Consider the following 20,698-nt stretch of genomic DNA (forward strand, 5'->3'; position numbering starts at 1 on the left):
CTTTGGATTCTGATTTTGTTATTGGTTTGTTTTGTTAATTTGCTACCTTCTTGAAGTCAATCAGCAGATTTTATTTATTTATTAACCTTGTTTTTCAAAGAATTATCTGAAGTATCTATTTAGAAAAAAGGTCATTTTAACAGTTTTCCCAGCAGTAACTCCCTCCCGCTACCCCCCTCGGCCACATAAGATTGTCACTCACCGTACAGCTGTGGGATTCTGAATGATTCAATTTAAAATGCTTTTCAATTCCAAATGCTAGATTTCTGCTGGGGCAGTATGATTGCCGCACACAGACTGAGAAACTCCCCAACCCTCCAGGCTTCAAAGGCTGGTCACCCTTGGTGTCCAGAAGGAATGGTTTTGAGTCTTGTGTCTTCTAGGGGCTATCTACAAACATATTTTAGGGTTTTTTCTTTCCCACTTGGAGCCTGTTGGAGTCAATGATAAAACTCCCATTGGCCTCTTTGGGAGCATATACAGGGCTGAGTTCAGTGAGATGTTCTTTCTAGGGGTTGTCACCCCACTCTTCACTTATTTCACAGGTAGTCCAAAGCTTTAGTCTTCAGCAATTAGAAATTCACAGAACCAGGGTTGCTAGAGTTTCTAGGCTTGCTTCTCCTTATTGCAGAAGATGGTAAGAGTCAAAGGAACACTTCAGAGACATTCCTTTCTTGTAGACTGGACCTTTTTCACCAGGAGGCTGCAGCTCTTCTGCTGCTAGTTCTTATTTTGGCTAGTTCTTATTATTCGGCCATACACTCAGCAGCGATTTGGTTTGTAGGTTGAATGTGACACAGATTCCTATATAAAGCAATAGGAGCTTATTCAGGCCTGGAAACCAACATTTTGATGCAATTCTCAATTTATCCCATGCTGATTCCTAAAGGCACTATCCTCTCCTCCAAAACTCTCCGAAAGACCAACCTCTTCCATGAAAACCATTCAAAAGGATTGTTTGAGAGGCAGCTAGGGAGAACTGTGTTGTCTTGTATTTCTAAGTAAACAAAAATATCTAATAATAATGCATATATAAAAATAGTGTAGAATGAATTGTATCCCTTCCCGTGCCAATTGTTTTGTTAGGCCCCAATCCTGCATGAGTGCATTGGTCCATGCTAGCAGATCTAGTTGCAAGATTGGAGCCTTAGACTGTAAACGTCTTGGGGCAGGGACAGCGTCTTTCGATGTGTCTCTGCAGTATCTAGTACAATGGGACCCCTATTCTCTTCAGGGCCCTTCGGTGTTACTGTAATGCAAATAAATACTAACTAGTGCTTAATCCTTACAATAAATATATGTAGATGAAAATATAAAGCCAATGCACTTGATTTTTAAATGGGACTAACCTAGCCTCCAATTTTGTGATAACAATAAACTGCAGGAACAAATAATTGCAAACATAGTTTATGGGCCAGAGGAGGGGACTTAGATCCCCACTTACACAGGTTTCTTAGGATCATGCAAGTCCCACCTCTTCTGTAGAAGGACTACTTTTGGTTTATTTGTTTAGATCAGTAAAAAAATCCCACATCCCAAAATAAAGAATGTTTTCCTTTGGAACTGCAAACATCCTTGATAGCTTTAACATCTGCTGGACAATGTATGGATGAGAGGCAGGCAGCTCACACAGTTCTGTGACAAACGTGTGTACAGCGTGTCGGATTATAAATCCAGGAATAAAGAGCAATTAAACCCCCTTTTCCAGCCCACCTGCCATGAAAAAAGGCCTTTCACTTTGAATTGATCTATTTAAATAGAAACAAGAACTGGGAAGGAAAACGCCAACATCCCAAAGTCTCAAGTCAAAACCTCTCCATCTGATAAAGAAGTTCTGTCCGCTGCAAGCAAACTGATTCACTGTCTATCTTTCTCCAGGATGTGTGCACTACCCTGTGTGAGTATGCTTGTGGTTCAGCCAAAACATAAGGTTATATGGCTCAGGAATCTTTCAAGTAACATTTGTATCTGTCACTAAGTTGATCTTAAGCCCCACATAACCCTTAGATATGTTTTCTCTTTTGCCTGCATGTTAGGGTGCTTGATGCAATATTTGGATGAGAACTCCAGCGAGATCAGCTGTGCCACCCAGCAGCGCCAGAGCTCTCAGAGCTCCACCTTGAGTGCAAAAGTCTTTCTGGTCTTTGGAATGTGGAACTAGAGGAAAAAACTTTAGACCAATTTCCCCCTGGAACAACTCTAATGAAATCAGTCGGGTGACATCAGTGATAAATTTGGCCCTGTGTTTTTAGCTTTGCTCTGTGATTGCAATGGACTCACTGTTGATTGTTTCTCTGAATTATTTGAGTTACATAAAAATGCAGTTAGAAATTCAAAACAAACATCCAGTGCAGAATGCCTCATAATCCAGAGCACACATTGCCTAATGGTTACTGCAGGAGAACAGGAGTCTAGTCTCCCAGGTTCTGTTCTGAACCCTGATACTGGTGTGAGTATTGCATGCCCTTGGGCAAGTCACATTGCCTTTCACTGTCTCACTTTCCCCAGCTATCGAATATAACAAGATTTACCACTTCACAGAGAGGTTGAGAGTCTTGAGGTTGTTTTAGTACCATAGTGATGAAAGTACTTTTAAAAGGAAAAAATAACCCTGCTTTTCAATAGGGCCACAACCCAGCCTCTGCTGGTGCACATGTGATTGTAACCAGGACTTTCCAGTACGAACACCAGCACCTGTACTTGGTTTATTCAAATATCTGAGCAAGCAAGTTATAGAACCCGAATGTGCTAGACCCATTTGTCCAATGGACTTGCCCCCAGGTGTTTGCGCATGTAAAGTGTACATGCAGGTGTGTGCACAGGCAGAGTTGCATGAGCACAAGCAGAGCCAGGATTCAAACAGCAGGGCCTTTGAGCCTTAACCTGACACTCCCCCTTTAAAATCAGAGACACTGACATCAAAGTTTTCCACTCACCAGAAGAAACAGGCTATTCTGCACCCTTCCAAGCTATGTTTCTCATCTCCCCGCCATTCCTACTGCCTTGTCTCTCTTGCTTTTTCTAACACTATCCCTCCCTCTCCACTTCAAACCATGGGAAAAACCTAGGAAAAGCAGCTTGCTGACTAAGGGGCCATTTCGTTGCATTGTGTTTTCCAGCTAGACCTGAACAGACTGAAATCAATTCAGCTCTCTCGCGCTCTCCCTCCCTCATGTCTTTTTTTTGTTTCTCTTAGATTGTGCCCTTTGCCTTAAGAAAGCCCAGTTTAGTTACATCCCCATAGCAATCAAGTGACCAGTAGTTTCTGTTTTTTGTAAAAACACAGTGTCCTTTTCATGGGATTCAGGTTCCTCCTCAGTTTGAAACCCGCATTGAGCAAGGGCAACAATCTGCAGAATCTTTGATCAATTCTCATGTATTCATTTTAAATATTTCTAATGGTCACATCACCCAGAGAAATATGTGCTTTTGGACTAATATTAAAACATTGTATCAACCACCCATTATATTACTGTCACTGAGGCCAGACTGAACAGAAGTACATGCAAACATCTGTGTCTGATCTGTGTAGCTATATATCCTGAGAAATACACTTATTATTGTTGAAGTCCAAATGTTTCCATTCTAAGATCCTTTTTGCAATTCCTTCTAACTTTCTAAAGTTTTCAATATGAATTTTTCCAGTCTTGATCCAGTACCACAGTTATGCGTGCAATATAAGAACAAGAATAGCATAAAATAAGGTTTTTGGAAGTTTGAACAAGCAAGGTTAAGCACAGTCCACCTGCTGCACTAAATGAGGCACGGTCCTGTGGAAATAATTATATGTGATCATAGAATTAAGGGTTATATCATATTGCATACTCACAATGGAACAGCATTAAGGTTGCATGTGCAACCTTAACTTTGTCGTCTCCGGATTCTTTTGAGTGCTTAACTGGGCAAACTTTGTGTTTTCTCAGCGTAGATTTTCTTTTTTCTTTTACAATGGAATATAGATTTACAGGCAGAGATCCTCAGCGGGTGTCAATTGGCACAACTCCATTGCAGTTAACAGAACCAAGCCACTTGACACCCGCTGAGGATCTGAGCCAGAGATGAGATGTGTGCGACGCCCGCAGCACTGAAATGCTGTTCTAGCCCTAATAACAAGACGACAGTGGATTTTGTTTTATATATAATTATTTCTTTTAATTTAGAAGAAAATATTAAAAGTGCTTAACCCCAGCCTTGCGTATCTCTACCGCTTCTTTAAGAAGATAAATCCAGCAGCCATGCCTAACCATGTAACATAAATGACCAGCTAAACTCACAGAACACTTACAGCTTGAAAGATGAAAATGCTGCACCGTCCCCAGATAGTTCCCATCCCCCCACAAAAAAAGCCCTGGTCCCAAGATGAAAGCAGCTTCTCCAACCAAGGTGTGGGCAGAGTTGCAACGTTCAGGCCCTCCCAGCTGATGTCATTCCAACAGCTTCCTCTTTTGTAAATCCCGGTAGCTCCAGCTCCTCCACTGACCACAGCTGTGGCAGTACGGCCCAGGGAGAAAGGTGTCTCCCAGGCAAGCAGGTCCCAAGCCTTTTAGAGCTTGATAGGCCAAAACCCACCACGAAGAAACCCTCCTAGAGCTGAAAAGGACGCAAGTGCAAATCATGGACTAGTGTCACATGGTCACGGAGGGCTACACTGCTTACCGAGGGGCTAGCCACCCGCTGCTCCAGCTTTGGTGTCCAGGTGCATGTTAAGTACAGCCCCAAATACAGCACATTGTCTAATGTTGAAGTATCATTTCTATTCAAAGAGATGGTCTGATGTTTTAAATCGCTGAGCACCCCGCTGAAGATGGGGAGTGCTAGTGAGTACGGAGCACTTCTGGAAACTGGGCCTGGATTGCAGTCTAACTTTCGGCCCTTCAGGTTGCACGTGCAACTGTAACTCAGCCCCTTGTGCTTATTCACTGTGATAGACTCTCTGGCTATATCGTCCCATTGGATTTCACAAATAAGACAGAACCCAGTTTTTTATACCACTTCAAACACACTCTTTCTTACTGACAACAGTTTTCTTGTCAAAACTTTAACCACTTACACATTTTAACTAAGTTCTCTTGCATGTTTGACTAATTCTGCCAGTGCCCTGGACATTAGCTGTTTGTTCCCAACCAGCAGCACAGGCTTGCTGAGACATTTCAGGAGTGGAGGTGGTTAATTATGAAGCTAGTTTTGCACATCTGGCCACTCCACCTCCGGCTGTGGCCCTCCTTGCACTCAGGCATGGCGCTGTGGGCAAGCCCTGCCTTGGGCGTTCCCTCACCCCAGTATAGACAAGTCCAGAACAGACCTTCTGGGCATTAACAAGCATCCCCCTCAGAGGGGCTCATTTATTAACAACAAAGAGTAACATACGCATAAGCAAAACCAATTGTTCAGGCCCCTCTTGGGAAATCTAGTCTCTCAGGGTCAGTCCAACTAACTGCTTGGTCCTTGGGGCACCCATCCCAAGACCCTCGTCTGAAGCCAGGGCTTCTAGGCTGCTCCTGCTCCCTTCCATTGGAGAACAGCCTCCAGTTCCTTCTCTTCAGGAAACTTCTGCTCTCTCCACCATGGGAACAGTCTCTCTCTCTCTCGGGAGCCCTCCCAGTTCCTTCCCGTGGAACACTCTCCCTCTGGGGTTGCCGTCCCCCTCCAAGCATCTTCTCCTCAGAGACACCCTCCTGTTGGCAGTACCGCCCCTCACCGAGCTTAGGCACCCGTTTTATAGGGTGCAGTTGCTCTTCTACAGAACAAGCACCTGGGGCAACCTGTTACTGCCAGGTGGGTCTTCAGAGAGCTGTCATGGGCAGGCAAGGTCCTGACTCCCCTTAAAGGGACAATTGCCCTATGACAGCACAGCAGTGCAGACTTCCAGGTGGAAGGAAAAGGCTGAGGCCTTGAACTACTAAGATAATTTAGCAGCAATTTTAGATGGCTTATATATGCCAGCAAGTATTTGTTCTTGTTGTTTGTATTTGATATACAGTATAGTCTGTCAACACAGTTTGCTGTGTACTTTTCTGATAAATGAGTTCATGAGGCTGTACTGTGTGTATACAGAGTAGTGCAGAATACTGCAAGATGTTATCTAAGGTTGTAGAAAAATGGTATGAGACTATATAGTATAGAAGGAGAAATAGCATGTGATCATAGAAATCTAACCTAATGCATACACACAAGAGAGCAGAGTGCATTTCCTGACTGCAGGGCTTACCCAAACATACTTAATGATCTTTTAACACAGCATTTGTGTGGAATTTCCTAGGTTGTTTTTTAAAATGGCAGAAAATAGAAAAATCATAAAAAGAGAGATGGGACTAAGGTTTAAACTGACCTGGGGCCAATTTTTCAAGTGTGCAGCAGATTTTCCCAAGAACTTGGCAGCTGGAGCTGGTCTGAAAGTCTGACCCTGACTGAGGGTGCTGAGCCCAGCTGGAAATTCCAACCTCTCTCTTCAGGCCTTCAGAGCTCTGCTAGCTTGCAAAATATTGTCCATAATGTGTGTAAATGCCATAGTGTGGGACTGTTGGGCTAGACACTACTGGAATGCTCTGCCTTACGAGGTCTGTGAGAAGGAGCTCCTTTCCTGTACATCTTGGGAGATTGTCTGGGGAGAAGACCGACAATTTTAGTTGGTGTTGGTCCTACTTTGAGCAGGGGGTTGGACTAGATGACCTCCTGAGGTCTCTTCCAACCCTAATCTTCTATAATTCTATGATTCTAAGCCCCTTCTCCTGCAAAAAATCTAGATAATGCCCTACAAATGCTGGTGAGAGAAGGTTGAAACCAGGAGACAATCTAAGAAATAAAACATGAAAGATAAAAAGGGATTTGGGCAGGAAGGATTCGTTCTCAAAGTCATAACAAGCAGATAGGCAAGAATGACCACACCAGCGCACAGAACTATGAACATAACATAAAGGCAGCAGCTAGACATTGTTAGGAAGACAGAGGAGAGAGGGATACAGTGAGAAAGCAGGGAGATGGCGTTGAGACACTTTGGGGAGGGGGCAGGTTCGTTGGGCCAAGTGACCTTTTCCCATCCAGCAATTTCTTCTGTCCCAGTGCAGATTGACAATGGAATCCCAATGGCAGCACAATATGACATCCCCGTTAATACCGAACGAGATTCAATGAGATCGTGCTGTGCTGCTGCGTCCATGGGACGCTGTGAAACAAACCAGACCCGGGTTTCCGACTCGCCGCCTTTTCTGTTGTTGTTGTTATTGCTGTTTGTTTCCATTCACCCCCTGCATTCTCCATTTTTCCCTTTCTTGACTCTGATGGGGGCTCTTTTTGTGCACAACAAGCCCTTCTGATCTCTTTGAAAGGCAAGCTCATGTCATTCTTCCAGATCATCATTGTATGACATGTTTTTATATCAGGCTGACAAAGGAGCTATTTGATCAGGGGGTATGGTGTGTGATTGTAAGAAATTCAGCTAGCCGGTGGCAACCATTGTTCCCCAAAGCGGCTCCCTGACCCCATTCTATTCAAGGAAAAACTCCCTTGGAGTGGCCTCTATTCATTGAGTAACACCAGTCCGCGGTCTCACTCCAGGAGCATGCTCAATTCAGAGGTATGTCACCGATATCGCCCATCAGCTAGCCTTTAACTCTTTCATCAGCATTAGGTTTCCAGCACAGCAGCTGTTATCATGGGGATGAGCTTGGGAGGTGGGCGGGGGGGGTCAGTGATGCATTCCAGCTCACTCTAGCTCTCCTTATCTTGGAGAAATTTAACCTTCCCTTCAAAAGTAGGTTTGGAAATTACCCGTCTGCTGCTTTGCACAGAGCATGTCCTTGATTCCTAGCTGCCCATTTTGTTATGCACATTTTTAAATGAGTAGGCTCTGTATGGGCCTGAGCTGACGCCCATACGAGTCACTGGGTGCCTTTCCGTTGACTTCACTGGTCTTTGGATCAGGCCCTAAGTAAACAGTTAAACACCCAATCACCCGATCCTACAACCCTGGCTTGCACAAGTAGTCCTTATTCATGTGAGTAGCCCTTGGTTGCAATGGGACTACTTGCAAGGTGAAAGCTGCAGGGCTGAGCCTCCAGTTTGGCCTTTGGAGAAGTTTCTGCCATGCTTCCTGTCTTGTTCTTAGCAAGAAAAGCTTAATGACAGTGACCTCTGAGATAGCCTATTTAGTGAAATTCCTGCTCCTCCATTCTAGCTGAGTACCCATGCATCCAGATGGGACCTGATCTAAAGCCCATTGAAATCAGAGGAAGATCCCCATTGGCTTTAGGGGCTTTGGATCAGACCCACAGTGCTCCATCCGTAGCAACTACAAAGCATTGCCACTTGACCACTGTCCTGTGGTCCATGTGAGGTGAGATCGGGGGCTTAGTCCAATTTCAACTGTCACTTATGCTTCAAAGTGAAGGGCTAGTGCAAAAGGGAAAAGGACAAAGACTTGGTATTCAGGTAATTTTTTGATGTTGAGTATTGTGTAAACATTCCCAAAGGGAGGATGAAAATGACAAATGTTCCATGAATGCAGGTGCACAGGTGACCAATTGCTGCTTGAAGAAAGTACATGAAGTTTCATTTTATCTGGTATGTCATGACTTTGCTACATTTTTCATTGCAGAACTCATTCACTAAGAGATAAATACATCCTCTGGTGGATCGCCACTCTCTCCAGCCATTGTTCTTCAGATTTCATGGCTTCTCAGAGTCTCGAGGCAGCTGGTCACTTCAGTTACATGTAGGACCTCCTAGTGATGTATCAGATTTCATTCCTGAGCGCTCTCTGGTTTGCAGTACAGTCATAGTTTCAATATCATGATTGGACTTACCCCATCACTTGTGAGTGGGCGGCTCAGTAACAAGGTTCCCAGCTTCTAAGGTGGCCTCAGCTTGGCTCTGGATCCTTTGCTTCTTGGTTTGTCACCAGCTTGATATCAGCACATCTCTGGGGTTAGGGATTGCTAATGAGCTTGTGCTCCCTCTGCTGGTGCAGAGCACAAAATACTGGTGAGTCCGTCAGCAAACTGCGGCTATTTCCTTTTTTGGTTTTCTCGTTTTCTCAGAGGCATTGACGGAATTTTTTTAAAAATATTTATAACCCCAAGGTTGTTCTCCACCGGGTGAGAAATAAGAATAAGAATACTTTGTTTGATAGCACCTTTTCAACTGAAGTTTTCAAAGGTCATTGGAAATGTATGTTAATTAAGCCTCATAATGCCTCCCTGGGTAGTGGGTTCAGCATCATTATCCTAATCTTACAGACGGGAAACCGGAGGCACAGACATGGTCGTGGATTTGCCCATGGTCACGCTGCAAACCAGTGCCAGAGCCAGAGAATTATTCCCAAATCCTCTGCTCCAATTCCCTAGAATACACCACTCCCATTGGTCCTCACCATTTTAAGGTTTAAATTCCATGTTGAGCCTAAGCTATATAGCAACGTCCCTTTAAAATGCTAGTTCTCCCTCCCTGGTGTCTTTATGAATGAGGAGTATAAATCCTCAAAGAACTCAGCAACATGAAGAAGTCCATTTTTCTCTTCATGCAGGCATGTACCCCTCGATGAGAGTCACCCGCTTGCATAGATAAGAGACCCCAAAGAAAGTTGCTTGGGTTGGAAGTGAGTTGCCACGTCGCAATTTCTTCACAACCTCTCCTAGCACCGAGAGACGATCCTGCCACCCAACGACCAGACTAGCCTATGATCAGCTGACTTACGAGGAAAGATGGGAAGACCCAAACATGAACGCTGACAAGTGCTGATTCTGGTGGGGAGAGAGGAGGTATAACTGTCAATATGCATTTCAGATGTGTCAGCCCCAAGGAAGGAGCAGAATTGATGAGGGTGTAGAAGGGTGTATATAACTAGAAATGATCAGATGAAACTGAGCAACGGAAAATGTAGGCTAAATATTAGGGAGCAGTTAGTGACTACTAGAGAACAGCTGCAAGATCTAATACTTGAGTAGACCAGACAAAGCCCAGGAGAAGATACTTCAAGGAATAATCGTGTACTGACTAGGGACTTCCTATGTCAACTTTCTGTGATTTTATCATGCTGCAACTTCTTCCTGACATTTAATCCACGCATGTGGAGATGTTATTGCACCAATGGTTTCTCAAACAAAAGACCATGGTGAAGAGTAAATTAAAAGCATTTCCTCAGCAGATTTACTGTTGTTATTGGTTATTTCAGTGTTTCCTGCAGCAGTGAGCAATCTGGGGTTTAAACAGGGTGAGTTGGTTTCTGGGAAGGTCATACTCTTTCTCAGCAGCATTTGGAATTCGGACCTGCACTCAAGTAGCTCAGGAAGGAGACCTCTTCTCTTCTGTGATGGGAATGTGGTTCACCTCTAATTCTGGATTCCAGCAGAGCCCAGCGTTCTGATCCTGTAATATCAGTCCATTAAGAATATCAGAACGGCCATACTGGGTCACACCAAAGATCCACCTAGCCCAGTATCCTATCTTCCGACAGTGGCCAATGCCAGGTGCCCCAGAGGGAATGAACAGAACAGGGAATCATCAAGTGATCCATCCCATTGCCCATTCCCAGCTTCTGGCAAACAAAGGCTAGGGACACCATCCCTTCCCATCCTGGCTCATAGCCATTAATGGACCTATCCTCTAGGAACGTATCTAATTCTTCTCTGAACCCTGTTATAGTCTTGGCCTTCACAACATCTTCTGGCAAGTTGTTCCACAGGTTGACTGTGTGTTGTGTGAAGAAATACTTCCTTTTGTTTGTTTTAAACCTGCTGCCTATTAATTTCATTGGGTGACTCCTAGTTCTTGTGTTATGAGAAGGAGTAAATAACACTTCCTTATTTACTTTCTCCATGCCTGTCATGATTTTATAGACCTCTATCATATCCCCCCTTAGTCGTCTCTTTTCCAAGCTTCTTCCCTGCCAGCTCCAATCTTGTAGACTAAGGCTCAGCTATATTAAAGAGTCCCACTCTGGCTAGTCCTTTCGAATAGCGTGTTCAGTTAGGATCCACACCAATTACCATTGACTTCAATGGATTGGGCCCTCCCTTCTTTGATATTAGCCAACTGGTTTTACTGTTGCAAAGTGACAGTTCCTGAGGACTGACTCCTCCAGAATAAACTAGTGCAAGCAGAGATTTTCACAGTGAAAGACAAGTAATGATGATAACGCCTTAGAGGTATTTAGCATCTCCCAGCTTGAAGGCCCCCAGAGCTCCTTACAGACCATGGGACAGATTCTGATCTCAATCACACCAGTGTAACCCAGAGTAACTCCTCTCTACTCAGCAAAGCAACTCTGTATTTATGCCAGAATAGCTGAATCTGGATCTATACAGAGATCCCTTCACTCAGCATCTCTGAGATGGAATGGGTTGGCAGTTAACAGGAGGCAGCCAGCACTACACAACAGAATAACCCTGGAATAGCTTGCCCATGTCAAAGCGTTTTGGCTTCACCAGTCATTTACCTGAGTGAGACTCCTCTGAAGAGTCAACAGCAAAGGCTGCAAGTTTGTCACCTCTAGAAACCTGAGGTGTCAGGAGATTTTAAATCCCCCATGTGCTTCCCTGTGAATTTTTAGTGCTAGGTTTTCTCTCTCCCCCCACAGCTGCTCATTCTAAGTGGAATGTGCTCTACCAAAGACCCTTATGGTCAGACCTTTCCCCTCCCAGCCCAAGTAAGCTGCGACAGCAGGTAAGGAATCTTTCGGCTGCTTATCTGATTCCAGCTAGAACCCAGTGAAGTTCGCCGTTTGCCCATTGGTAGCTCTGTCACCTTCCCTGATTGCCTGTGTTTGCTCACCTGTCATCAAAACAGGAGACTTCCAGGATGCTTTCAAATCAACCATTACCATGGCACATGCAAAAGAAATGCAGTGGTGCCAAATATCGCAATTTCATTGAGAGTTTCATGATCGCTGGTGTTTTTCTGAAAACTTCAGCTCCTGGAGTCATGTGATTAGCTGAAAATCCCAGGTGGTTTTTTTTTTAGTAAGTTTCTCACCTTCATAGTTGCTGAGAAAAGCTTATAGATGTGAAAACTGAGGAGTTAAAAACCAGAAATCAAATCAAATAATCCCAGGATTCATTATTTCTAAAATCTCATGATTTTTGAGCCAACCTTGTGATTCGGAGTGGCGGGGGGCGTGGGGGGCCTGACTCATGACTTTTGAATGGGAGGATTGGCAGTACTGTAAATGGTATTATATTAATGCCACTGTACCTGCTGCTGGTGTTCGAGAACCCAAGGCATCCCATGTTCCTACCATGACCATGAAGGAGCCATCTACATTGGTTGGCCTTCAGGCTTCGGAAGGTAAAACTCGCTGTTCTTACCATTGGCTGAGAGGAACTTGGCTGGAACACAAGAGGCCATCCTTCCGGATACAGTCATCAAGCACCAGTAAGTAATCCCTCTGCGCTGGTGTCAAGTGCAAGGTGAAATCGTGGCTCTGTTGGGGGAGAGAGGTGGTGAATTTGTCAGCGCCCAGTAATGATCTGTCTGAGTGGGAGTGAAGTGAGGACACTTCTCTGTGCCTCATGGTGTGTCAGCTACCAGCTTCCTCCAGGGGCCGCCCACTTTGGGCCTAGTCAGTGTTTCTCTGCATCAGGCAGTAGGGGTTACCATGAAAGGGATTCTTTTATTATTTAACATTTCTATCCTGGTGGCACCAAAAACCTGGAATCAGGTCAGTCCACAGTGTGCCGGGTGCTGTACAAACATATAGTAAACAACAGGCACTGCCTCAGAAAGCTTCCCCTCTCTCCCCGCCTTCTCCACGGCACTCCCGGTCCCTGCTAGCTCAGCATGCCATAGAAGATCGAGTTCAGCTCTACAGAGGACCGATGCTGCTGAATCCTTTGACTCTATGGCATGGATGAGTCCTGCTCTTACTGTGATTATTTTGGATGGGGGAACCTTGCAAATATTGCTTGCAACTCAGTTTAAGCTGGTCTTTTATACACCGGGCCACATTCTGCTCTCATTTAAACTGGTGTAAATTCAGACTGATTCCGTTGAAAGCAAAGGAGTTTCTATGGATTTACACCACTGTAACTGAGAGCAAAACCTGGCCCCAGTCTTTATAAACCAAATATTTTAATGGCCAGATATCAGCTCCTTCTAGAATCTAGACTCCTGTGCGTTTCACAGTGAGGTCCAATGTCATTAGACAGGTAATTTCCCTTTGTTTTACAGTCATGTTTCAGATTTTCCAGGTAATAGTCTCAACAGGCAAAGGAACAGGAGGAAGCTCTGTCTCAGATGCAGATCCCCTGGGCCTCAACCATGCCTTTGTCCCTCAGAATTAATCTTTTGCAACAAGCCCTGCTGACTTAGAACTACAGCCTCGCATTCAGACTTGTGACCCACTCCCTGAACCAGCCCCAGAGTCCAGTACCGGATGCTGGGTCCAGTTCTGGTGTCCTCACTTCAAAAACAATGTTGACAAATTACAAAGGGTTTAGAAAAGAGCTACGAAAACAACTGGAGTTCTGGAAACCCTGCCGCAGAGTGAGAGACACGGAAGCTCAGTCTATTTCGATGGCTCTTTAATCTAGCAGAAAAAGGCATAACAAGATCCAATAGCTGGACAAATTCAGACCAAAAAAAGATGCAGATTTTTAACAGTGAGGCTAATTAACCATTGGAACAACAGCTGCATGGTGGAGTCCCCATCATAAGACTTTAAATCCAGACTAGATGTCTTGCTAACAAAGATGCTGTAGCTCAAACAGAAGTTATCGGCTCAATGGAGAAATTATTGGGTGAGATTATCTAGCTTGTGTTTTGCTGAAGATGAGACTAGACGATCTGATGATCTTCTCTGACCTAAGCTTATGTCCAAATAAATCTGTTAGTCTTTAACCGGACTCCTCGTTGTTTTTGTGGGTACAGGCTAACACAGCTACCCCCTGCGACTTATCTGACCTTAACATCCAAGAGTCTATGAAAACGGGTTCCTTTTGGTTTGGGGTCTGAGCCAGAATCAAAACTAGAAGGATGGGTTCAGGTCTAGGGCTTCCCTCAACATTCAAAGGGGGTCAGGGTTGAAAGTTCTGCTCTTTGCCGCCTGTATAGCTCGGAGGAGAGTTTTTGCTAAGCCCACCAGAAAGGCCCGGCTCACCGTTGAGGCCACCTGGTTTTTAAATCAGATTTCAGCACTTCAGTACCAGCCAATTTTTTTAACTGACTCCAAGCAAGTTTCTTGTTGTTTGTTTTAATTTTGACACGAAATAAAATGCACATTTGCACCCTCCTGCTCCTGCCCCCTTTGTGCCTCCAGCTGGGGCTTGTCTACACAGGCTACTGTTTGGAGTTAGACCAGTATGATTACACCAGTCGTTAGACTGCGGTCATTATACTGCTACAGCTTCCTGGGAGGACACTTAGGTGTAAGAGGGCCTTTTTTTAAGCTTAGCTTAACCTGCCAGAAGAAGAGTATTCACGTGGCGAGTTACACCTGCATAACTACAGCAGTTTAAATTCCCATCTTCCCTTACACGGATGTAATTGTCCCGTGCGGGCAGGCCCTGTCATTTCCCCCCAAGTGTCAAGTGGCACAAAAACTGTGAGTGGCAGAAATGCACGTTAAAAAAATCCGTCCATTCGCCTACGTCGGTGCTTATATCACACCCATGAACTCAGCCCCTCTCACCACCTGCTGGCAGCCTACTCAAGCCCTGTGGGGAGCAGGGAAGAGCATCTCAAACAGCTTTCAAATGCCCGCCCTGGCCGGCCCACAGAATTGAGAGCGCGCCGGAGAAGCCATGTCCAGCTGTCTTGAGTTCGCACCACATGTGGGCTTGGAGGATGCAGAAATAAGGATGGCATTGTGGTAAGGGCACTGAAATAGGACTCAAAAGATCTGGGTTCAAATTCCCAGCCCTTCCAAGACTCCCTGGGTGACCTTGGGCAAGTCACTTAATCATTCTGTGCCTCAGTTTCCCATATGGAAAACGGGAGGTAATACTACTTTCTTTTCCCTCACATGTCCATTTCGACTGTGAGCTCGTGCCGTGCACAGCAGAGTCCTGGTTATTACCGTAATACAAATAATAAGTACTCATAATCATGTGAAGGATCCAGGGAAAATACTCTGGAAAGTTTGTATCTGTTTCTTGTGCTGAACTCCCTGCTAAGGTTTTTGCTCAGTTGTCATGGCTGCTGAAAGCCAGGCGCCTAGTGAGGGAACGTTTTAAATGTCTTTTAAAAAACAACAACCCTGAAACCAACAGCAAAATCAACCTGGTCTGTTTATAACTGACCTTTTCCATTCTTCCAGACAGAGTCTGAGCAGGCCAATACCATCCAGCTAGGAGCCAACTACAGCAGGCAAAAAGTATCCCTCGCCACCTCCTGCCTGGATGCGTTTGGCTGACAGCTGGAAAGAGGAAGAGCGACATTGAAAATGTGCAAAAAGAAAAGGAGTACTTGTGGCACCTTAGAGACTAACCAATTTATTTGAGCATAAGCTTTCATGAGCTACAGCTCACTTCATCGGATGCATACTGTGGAAAGTGTAGAAGATCTTTTTATACACACAAAGCATGAAAAAATACCTCCCCCCACCCCACTCTCCTGCTGGTAATAGCTTATCTAAAGTGATCACTCTCCTTACAATGTGTATGATAATCAAGTTGGGCCATTTCCAGCACAACATTATCAAATCTCAGGCATTTAATGCAAGTAGCTAAATTACTGAGCTGGGTATACAACAGCTTTGCTCCTAGGACTGGAAGTCTGTAGAGCTGGGTTCTAATTCTTGGCTCGTCCGGTGACCTTGGCTAAAGTCACTTCCCCTAGCTGTGCTTCAGTTTCCCGATCTATAAAACGGGGTGAATAATACTGACCTACCTAACACCGGCACATGGGGATGGGGAAGCTTAATGTTTGGAGATCCTTGGATGGAAGAGGACAGTGTTATTTTTATTAGATACGTATAATAAAACCCCCTTCCTTATTTATATTGTCTGCAGGGAATGTCTAACCCGCAGCGAAGGCGTGGGGGCTGGACTGCTACAAGGCTGTTACTGCCATGAATCTGAGAGGACCACAACGTCCATGAGAGGGTGATGACACGAGGGCACCTTGTCAATAAAAAAATAGATCTAGTTCTTGGAATGACCTGGGCCTAAGTCACTTGGGCATTTTGAACGGTTTCCACGAGTCCCTTAGCCATGGCTGTGCTCCCGTGTGGTCACTGAGCATTTCTGGGCATGTATTTCACAAGGTCAAGACTATTCTGCCTCTAGAGCATGTGTCCTCTGTATTTACAAAGTATTTCCAAACAGGTGGCTGTCTTCCTCCTCCCAGACCCCGGACATGCTACAGCTTGAATCGGTGACTTTGATCGTAAGAAAAACATCCAAGCAAAGCCCTTGAAGTAGCAGCACTGTGGTGTTAGACCCGACCAGCCAGTCTGCAGTGCACGATGCAGCACCAGACACGACAGCCACTGAGTGTGGGAGGGCGAGGGGGGCCGGCAAACAAGTCTGAACAAAAGTAAGAACTGACCATAAGCCTCAAACTAAACTAAACTCCACCTGAGCCCCAAACCCTGAACCTTGTCTGAGATTTGCCGAACATTTCGTTAGGTTTAGACAGCGTTTTGTTTTCATTTCTGCTGATGCTTCTGCACTGCCTTGTTCCAGACAAGACCCGAAGTGGAAATACCACGATACCAGCATCAAGGCTGTTGTTGCAGCATTTCCAGGCCTGTGGGAAGTGATGGAATCTCACGAGAGAACCTCTTCTCATAAGAGTTCCCAGCCAGCCTTGCAGATCCAAGTGGGGCAGATGTTCTTGGAGAAGCATCTGAACTTCTGGACACCCACCCGAATTGGACAAATGAAACCTTGCAGGTTCTCCTGCCATGAGTGAAAGCCCCGGATCGGAGCTATCTCCATCAACCTCTCCCAGATGGAATGCAGTGATGTCCCACTGGTACAAAGAAAGGGCCATACGGGCACAGAATGCGTAGTCCTCCTGCAGTGCCTGATACCCAATACAGTGAAAGGGCCCAACCAGTGGCTGCTGATTCAGTGGAAGAGTAAAAACCTTCCCTAGCACCCAGCTGATTTTTCTTTACGTGGGTGGGGGGTGACCTTCTTGACCTCTCAGGGTCCTACTATGATGTTAGTGCATGAGATCCAGGCTGCAGTGTTTATTTTTGAGCTAGCTGCCTTCACAAAGCCCTGGCTGATGGGATTTTATAGCACAGGTTGGCTCCTCCAGCCCAGCCACAATAGCTGAGGAATCAATCATTACCAGCACTTAGCTGTTAGATGGTTAACAGCCTGAACTGAAGCCAAACTGGTTGTTAATTGCAATAACAACTGATTTCAAGGGGTTGTTTCCCTGCAACCAACACGCTCAGCACTTTACTTTGAGTTGATATTAGCAAGCAATAAGGAAAATCAAGAGAAGTTCACAAGCCATTAGCAAAGGGCTCTCTCCCCCGGCTGGACATCAGTTTCTCATTCTGCGGAAAGTGGACTGCAGCCAGCTTGCTGAACCATAGCACACCAATGAAACTGGATCTCTAGGTCACATCTTATGTATTGCACAGAACCATCAACCACCAGGCAGTAAAGATGGTCTTATCCAGCTAACTGGGTCTCCCATCCAACGGCCAGACTCCTTTGGCCAAATATCTCCTTGTGTAATTCCACAGAGCTCACCAGGATGAATGTGGCCCAGTGCGTGAACACATCCTGCAAGTCACCACAGCCAAGACTCAAGGGCCCCATAGGCAGAGGTTCTGCCAGAGAAGCCAAAGAGGGCCCTTCCCTTCAGCAAGCTGGGGAATCTGTCCTGAGCTGCTCCATGGCAGACATTGCTCTTTGCAGAACTCCAGGATGGCCTCAGAGTTGCAGTGACCTGTGGCTCCCACAGATCTCTTGGTCCTGGTGGGTATCACTCCTGATCAGTCCAGCACATGACGAAGGCGCACACAGAACAACCCTCCCCCTTCCCAGGGACAGAGATGATTCCATTGCTGTAAAGCCTTTGAGTTTTGTTTCTAAGGAGCTGTCTAAACGCAGCTCTGCACTGGTTCTGTTAACCCGTAGCAAATCTTTCTGTGCACACGCTGCTTTCAGTTGAAGAGCAGCATCAGCCGGCTCTGCCCACAAAACTGCACCACTTTAACTAACGGGGTGATTTTAAACTGGTGCAACTTCATGCGTGGACGCTCGTCAGTTCATGGAAACCTGGCTGATATCAGGTTAGCAACGTGAACCTAGATACCATAAGCACATGACGATAGCCGCCATCCCCATAGTATCTGAGCAACTCAAGCTACTCCCATTTTACAGAAGTGGAACTAAGACACAAAGAGACTAATTTCAGAGTGGTAGCCATGTTAGTCAGTATCAGCCAAAACAAGAAGGAAGCCTTGTGGCACTTTAGAGACTAACAAATGTATTTGGCATAAGCTTTCGCGGGCTAAAACCCATTTGCCCCAGGTCACACTGGGAAGCCGTGGTGTGTTGAGTTGAGTCCCATGATAACACCCTAACCACTGGACCAGCCTTCCTTCGCCACCTGTCACAAGCTGACCCAATCTAAATCACCAGGTGTGTGTCAATACAGGGGTGCAACGGTTTAACTAGATCAGCTTTTAAAGAGGTTGGAAAGATTCAGTTTTTATGCATGAATGTTGGTAAACATTGATTTCGCTGTCTCACCCACACACAAACCAACCAAAAATGTTTCCAGTGCTAATCATCCAAACATACAGGCAGGCACAGTGAGAAACATGCTGCTTCAGGAAGCACTCGAGTCTGATTTAAGGCTCATCACTTTGTACATTTTGCCGGGTGAGGTTGACAGTTTGTGGTTTATGAAGCTTTCGCTTTTTGAATCTCCGGGGCTACTGCCATTAATTATTGTTGGACCCCTCTCCCCATTGCCTGGCACTCCCATCATGTCCCACCACTGTGAAAAGTTACATACGGATCAATGATTTTTTAAAGGTTTGAATATAAACCTCAATATTATCCGCCAAAATTATTTTTTTAAAAAAATCAAACTCTGCCAAGCCTAGTTTTAATTTAAACCAGCACAACTTGTGCGGGTAGGACAAGGCCTTCTTCAACCGCTTCCTAACCAGCTTGAGTTCAAATAGCCCTGCCTGGCTGCAATGGAAATCAGCACTCCCGCCCAGCCTGTTGTACCAGTTTAACTAAATCAATTTAAAAGCACCCTTCAGTTACATCAGCTCAGCCCTGCCTGTTGACAAGCCTTAAAACCCAGTGTCATGGGGGCTCGCAGCTGAATTGTTTATAGGTTTTAATTAGAGACGAGCCTATCTTATTACAACGATGTAGGCTGCACCCTGAAAAGTGGACGTAGAAATGGCAGGATGGCGTCCCAGTTTGCCGTCTCTCTGGGTCTTTCGGCTCAAACATGTTTTACAGGAGAAATATGTGGTGTTTCCTAACTGCCACCCCTGGACCCCGAGTTATGATCATTGTGAGTGCTGCTGCTGAATGGCTATGAAACGTACATCCAGCTAGTCTGTGCTACGCAGCCTGTCAGCCTGCTTCCTGACCTTCAGCCACTTGTTTGTTTCAGCCACCTGTTCCATCTGGTCCTGTACAAAGCAAGCTCTTCTGGGAGGGAGGGAGGGAGGGGCAAAAATCATAGCAATGGTATTATTCCATTACTAGATGGAAATGGTAGAATTGTGAATAAATAATGCAGAAAAGTCAGAAGTGTTCAATAAATATTTCTGTTCTGTGTTTGGGGAAAAGTCCGATGATGTAGGCATGGTTTATGATGATGGTGAAATACTTTTAATTCCAACAGTATCTCAGGAGGATGTTAAACATCAGCTACTAAGGTCAGACTTTTTAAATCAGCAAGTCCAGAAAATTTGCATCCAAGAGTTTTTAAAGAGCTGGCCAAGGAGCTCTCTGGACCAATAATTTTGATTTTTTCATTAAGTCTTGGAACACTGAGGAAGTTTCAGAGGACTGGAAGAAACCAAATGTTGTGCCATTTAAGAAGAGTAAACAGAATGACCTGGGTAATTATTGACCTGTTAGGCTGACTTCAATCCTAGGCAAAATAATGGAACAGTTGGTACAGAACTGGATTAATAAAGAATGAAATTAGGGTAATATAATTCAATAAATATGGATTTATTGAAAATAGAGCTCGTCAAACTAAAATATCTTTTTTTGATGTGATTACAAATTTGATAAAGGTAATTGGGTTGATGCAACATACTTAGACTTTTGTAAGGCATTCACCGAGGTACCATGTGACATTTTGATTAAGAAACTAGCATTATACAAATACAACATGGCAACACATTACATGGATTAAAAACTGGCTAACTGATGGGTTTTCAAATGTCATTGTGAGCAGGGAATCATCATCCCATCTGGCTTTATAATCTATGACTGCACCCCAATACAGCTCCGAGGGTGTATCTGTCTGCACTGCAGTGTTAGCTCGGGCCCTTCCCCAGGTGCTGCCAGGCCTGCCACCTGGCCAGTTTTTCTACTGCCTTCCCCAGTGTCCGTTGCCAGTGAAAACGGGCCAGGGTTTCTTCCCCTGGGAAGCTGCCGTGCAGCAATCTTGTAAGTACCGGGCGCAGGTCCCAGGGCTGGGAGCGCTGCCAGCATGGTGCTTGGGTCCCACTCTGTGGGGCAGGCCCTCAAAGTGCCAAGACTGTGGCAGCTCAGGCTCCTTCTCTACAAGACATGGGATGGGTGAATCTGAG

General features: G+C 45.2%; 1 long non-coding RNA gene across 1 annotated transcript; it reads left to right on the forward strand.

The window, feature by feature from the left end:
* Positions 1 to 827: 827 nt before the first annotated feature.
* Positions 828 to 10,142, forward strand: LOC144268424 (uncharacterized). The gene is made up of 2 exons (XR_013346742.1): positions 828 to 1,897; positions 2,037 to 10,142. It is a non-coding gene; the product is annotated as an uncharacterized LOC144268424 (long non-coding RNA).
* Positions 10,143 to 20,698: the final 10,556 nt, after the last annotated feature.

The sequence above is a fragment of the Eretmochelys imbricata genome, chromosome 7, assembly GCF_965152235.1.
Source record: "Eretmochelys imbricata isolate rEreImb1 chromosome 7, rEreImb1.hap1, whole genome shotgun sequence".
In the NCBI taxonomy this organism is placed as follows: Eukaryota; Metazoa; Chordata; order Testudines; family Cheloniidae; genus Eretmochelys; species Eretmochelys imbricata.